At 48.1% G+C, this 4,985-nt stretch overlaps 1 long non-coding RNA gene and 1 other non-coding gene across 3 annotated transcripts in view; both read left to right on the forward strand.

Moving 5' to 3' along the window:
* The first annotated feature begins 2,182 nt into the window (after positions 1–2,182).
* Positions 2,183–2,254, forward strand: TRNAP-CGG (transfer RNA proline (anticodon CGG)). The gene has a single exon. It is a non-coding gene; the product is annotated as a tRNA-Pro (tRNA).
* Positions 2,255–3,978: 1,724 nt separating this feature from the next.
* LOC123189939 (uncharacterized) overlaps positions 3,979–4,985 on the forward strand; it is a 17,066-nt gene continuing 16,059 nt past the window's right edge. For both annotated transcript variants that reach the window (XR_006496052.1, XR_006496053.1), the window contains exon 1: positions 3,979–4,488. This is a non-coding gene — a long non-coding RNA (uncharacterized lncRNA). The remainder of the gene's footprint in view (positions 4,489–4,985) is intronic.

Consider the following 4,985-nt stretch of genomic DNA (forward strand, 5'->3'; position numbering starts at 1 on the left):
GGCCCATCTCTGGAAGCCGCCGCCCTATATCGACCTCACTGGCGACGACGACTACAACGGCGACGTGTGAGGAGACGGCGACGGGCACGGCAGGAGTGCGCAAGCGGCGCTTTTCTTTTCTTTTTTTATGTTAATTAAATCTATGTGAACTGTGGAATCGGGCTGTTCTTTTATTTTATTTTTATGTTTTAATGTTAATTTTGTCGGCAATTTTTTTTAGTTTTTGTGATTTTTTGAATCACGTCCGCTCTAAAAATGATTTGGGGTGTGGCCGCGCGTTGGGCCCATCGACACAGCAACGACCCCAAACGAATATGGGCGACCGCATTACCGCCTCAAACAGAAGAAAACATGTCAAAACGGACGTCCGTTTCGGGTCGTATGCTGGAGTTGGCGTGAATGCAGCAGCTCGAAACCAACCCTTGTTCCGCACGACACACGCAGAACGGTGATGGTTGGGCTGCTGGAGAACAGCATCATGTGCTGCTCCGCCCGTGAACACTGATGATTCCTCCCTTGCAAAAAGTCAAAAGAACCTCACGCCTCTTGCCCATTTCAGCGTCCATCCGCGCATCATACCCCTAGCCATGCGGGTGCTCTAGTCCTGCACCACTGCCCTGCATCCGTATACGTGTGGAATAAATCGCTGGCTCTTCAAACTTTTCTTCCTGCTGATTCCGTGCCGCGGCAATACTCCTTTCGTTCCGAATTATTTGTCGCAGACATGGATGTATCTAGATGTATTTTAATTCTAGATACATCCATTTCTGCGCCGAGTAATTTAAAACAGGGGGAGTACATTGGAGCCGGTAACCGAAAGCAGAATGGTCAAGGCAGGCAGAGGAAAATATTACTGCTACCCGGGAAGGGAAAGCAAGGAGTGCGATAGGCTCGCGGCGCGCAAGGCGTGCGTGCTGGAACAAGAAAGGGAGCCGGGCTGCCGGGGGCGCGCTCTCTTCTCTGTCACGGGTCCTGTCCATGTCCATGTGGGCGCCGGAGGAATGATAGGTGTTACGGTAAAGCGCGGCACTTGGCTTAGTTATTACTTAGTACTCCAAGGCCGCAATGATTAGCTGCCTAGGTTAACATAACACGGTGAGTCAGTCAGTGGCAACAGGCAGGGTAGCTGCCTAGGTTAACATACTAACACGGCGAGTCAGTCAGTGGCAACAGGCAGGGTCACGGCCGGGCCAGGTATATTTGGAGCGGCGCGCCCTCTGTTTCTTTTCCGTGCCCCCCCTCCTCCTCCCTTGAACCACGTACCTGCGCTGCACAGGCACAGCACAGGCGTGATGGATCATGGCGGAAAGATGGGTACGGCCTGCGCCCTGGCTGCGGCTGCTTTTGTATTCTCTGATTCTCCCTCGCGCGCGCTCGGTCTCGCTCACTCTGATGAGTCGCTGTGGTGTGGTGTGGTGTGGTGTGGTGGTGCGTGTGACCGCCGGCCTGCCTACTCTTTCCCGTTTGGTCTCTTGCCGCTTGTCCTCTCCCACGGATGGCTCCTGCTTGCTTGCTTTATTAAAAGCCGATACGTATCATGTAACTTTGGTCTAAATCCAATAAGCACCGTGTCAGAGCCAGGCCTTCACCCACCAGGTTCATGTCCAAGGCCATACAACACTTGCGGACACACATACTCAAGCTAATAATAATCTATGCAACGGCTTACGTAGGTTGCACAGACGTGATGGGCAGTCGGCCGACGTTGCTATCACGGGTTCGCTCGCTACATGACGAGTGACCCGGACGATCGAAGGGGTCGATCAGTCGCATGCACTGCAGCCGTGCAATTATATCTAGCTAACGGATTTCGGTTTACCCACCAATGAGATAGAGCTGATGAATTTGGCAGCTCACGATGCCTGAAAGCACGCACGCAGTTAGGCACGGAGTGGTTGCTGCCGTGATGCAACTGCATGCTACTCTTTTGGTCATCTTTGAGAGGGAGGACGCGATAGGTTTGCCGAAAATAGGGGGAGAGCGGACACGATAAGGGCGACCAGCGAGGATAGCTCGTCTTTGGAGCTCGAAATAGTGTTGACGCACTCGGAGACTTCCTTCGGTTCTCCACATGCACCGTGTTTGTTTGAACTAATCATCATACTGCCTGTAGCTATCGGTGAAGTAAAAAACCAGATTTAGTCTAATAGGAGTACATTGCAATGAGGCATAATATCAATCCGGGTGTTTGGTCTAGTGGTATGATTCTCGCTTCGGGTGCGAGAGGTCGCGAGTTCGATTCTCGCAACACCCCTCTTAATCCATGTGTTTCAAGCCCAAGCAATCCCTCCTGTCCATGTGTTTCAAGCCCAAGCAATCCCTCCTGTCCATGTGTTTCCTGTTCAGCCCTTGGGGGTTTTTCTTCGGCTTTTTGTGCGGCCTGTTGGCCTGGTATCACTATCTCTCACTCAGTATCGTTCCGTTTACCCAGCCTGATGATCTCCGGCGTGATATATATTTAACCCAGTTGATGTTGGACGCATATTACAAATCCCGCTGAGTTATAATGCATACGATGATTTTGACCGCTGTCATTGATAGGTCGGGATCAGTAATTCTAGAACAGCTTCTCCGATCCTCTCATCAATTTATGCCTAATAATTTACGCAGCATCGGTGTCAGAGAAGGAATTATGGTTACATGCTGGTACTATGTCCGCCAATAATCAGGAGTGCGCCGACAGTTCGTGCCATTTGTCTGAACTTTCAGAGAGCTCTTTCGCCCAGGACTATGAACAGGACTGGAGTTGAAAAAAACCAGGGGAAGGATTCATTAAACTTAATGTTGATGCTTCCCGACGAAATGAAAGGCTCCACGGGTGCGGTGGTCAGAGACGCTCGTGGTGTTTTTCTAGCTCCTGCTTGCTCTACCATTCAACATGTCGACGATGCTCAGACAGCTGAAGCAATAGCGATGCACCAAGGCCTTCTTCTTGCAAATACATTGGGCTTAAACTCAATCCAAATTGAGTCTGACTGAATTGAAGTGGTAAATGCTTGTGCTGGACATAACAGAATATGGAATGGAGCTTCCGCAATTTATGCAGATTGATTTATTATGGCTCCCTGGGATGATTGGAAGAGTGGATTTCTTGCACCGTGTTAGAGAAAATAATGATGTACTACCTTTATAATTTGTGTTAGAGAAAATAATGATGTCTTGGTTTATTAGTCCCGTTTATAATTTGTGCTAAATTTTAATCAAAGATTTAACTGACGAAATGTCAGTGCATGTCAACAAAAATTATATTGTTGGATTCGTATTTGAATGTAGTTTTCAATGATATAATTTTTTGTAACATGCATGAACATTTTGTTAGTTAAATTTATAATCAAAATTTGGCACAGATTATAAATGAGGACCAATAAACCAGGACGGAGGTAGTAGCCCATAGCTTAGCAAAATTTCAAGCACGTCCTGAAATAAAGTAGCCATGATGGCATTCCCTAGAAAAAATAAGGATCGTTCCACTTACGGCAACATTGATGTGCCTAGACCAAACGTTGATCTCCACGCCATCCTGCTCCACAACAAACCAGCAACATGATCTTCATTCCGAGTATTCCCTGTACGGAGGATACATTGGTTGGCTGAATTATCTTCTTAGTGCCAGATGCTGCCATGGCTGTGACTTTCAGCTGACCATTTCAAGCCGAGCAGCCAACTGGCCATATTTTTCTTTCACATCAACATCTCTTATCATACGGGCGAAAAACACATCTAACATATAAAGCTTGCTATGCTACCCGCATAGCCGAGGCAACTGCGTCCGGCGATGATTTTCGTTCACACGATCTACCACCGTCGTACGTTTCTACCATGCTATCAAAAATCTGCTCGTTGGTTTTTTTACACGCTATGCTTCCGCGCTTCAGTGTATGACGAGTGGGCCTCCTTTGCCCGCGGCCCTAACTCTGCGGTGTGTCTCGAGTAAGTCTTGGGTGAGAAAACAGGTGAGATGCGGGCGGGCGGGCGTGGGATCGGGTGGGTGGATTGAGGCAGAAATATCTACCTCGTCAGCCCCTCTCTTTCCTTCATCTCTTCTTCGTCCTATTCCTCTTCTACAGGCAGCCGCCGGCGCCGCTTCCTCCCTCCCTCTCGGCTGCCTTGTCTCCTCTGCCTCCACCTCCTCCTCCCATGTCTCCTCACTCGACCTCCCCTGCCTCCTCACCTGACTGGCACAGATAGGACGATGTGCAGTCAAAGGGAGATGGCGGCGCTCGATCCGATCTGTAGGAGAGAGAAGATGAGAGGGAGAGATAGAAGGAAGGAGAGAATGGATGGTGTGGTCTTCATGACGCGTGTGGAGGAGCAGGAGAGAAGATGGGAGAGAGAGGGAGAGGATCTTGAGGAAGAGTATAGGACAAGGTGATCTCTCTCTCTCTCTCTCTCATCTGCCTAGATTGATTTCGTTTCCAGGTTATAATTTTTACGGGGGGCAAATGCTTCAGAAAATCTGTGCTGCATACTGGAATCATGTTGTTCAAGGTAAAACCAGCAAAGTTCTCTTTGATGTTCTTTACATTAGATTAACCTGTTTCTTGCAATATCCCAATTTTTTTTGCCTATTTTAGTGCAATATTTAGAACTGTACTAACCACAGATTCAGTTTGGAATTTGAACTATGTCCCGTCGTTTATGTTTGAGACACTCGAACATCCGGAGGCTAGCCCATAGCCCCATACTACATCACCATATGTTGTCATCTTTTGATCCGAGCAAATGTTGAAGTAAAAAAAACACCATTAGTAAGAGAGTATATATGTATATTTCAAGAAAGGATGGGTGAAATAGCAGGTCAGAGATGCTACAATATACTCCCTCCGTTCGGAATTACTTGTCGTAGAAATGGATGTATCTAGACGTATTTTAGTTTTAGATACATCCATTTCCGAGACAAGTAATTCCGAACGGAGGGAGTACTTTGTTTGTTTGGGTTGGGGAGCCAGCCAGCGCACCGCCTCGTCAGTTTTGCACCGCTGCCA

The sequence above is a fragment of the Triticum aestivum genome, chromosome 2A, assembly GCF_018294505.1.
Source record: "Triticum aestivum cultivar Chinese Spring chromosome 2A, IWGSC CS RefSeq v2.1, whole genome shotgun sequence".
In the NCBI taxonomy this organism is placed as follows: domain Eukaryota; kingdom Viridiplantae; phylum Streptophyta; class Magnoliopsida; order Poales; family Poaceae; genus Triticum; species Triticum aestivum.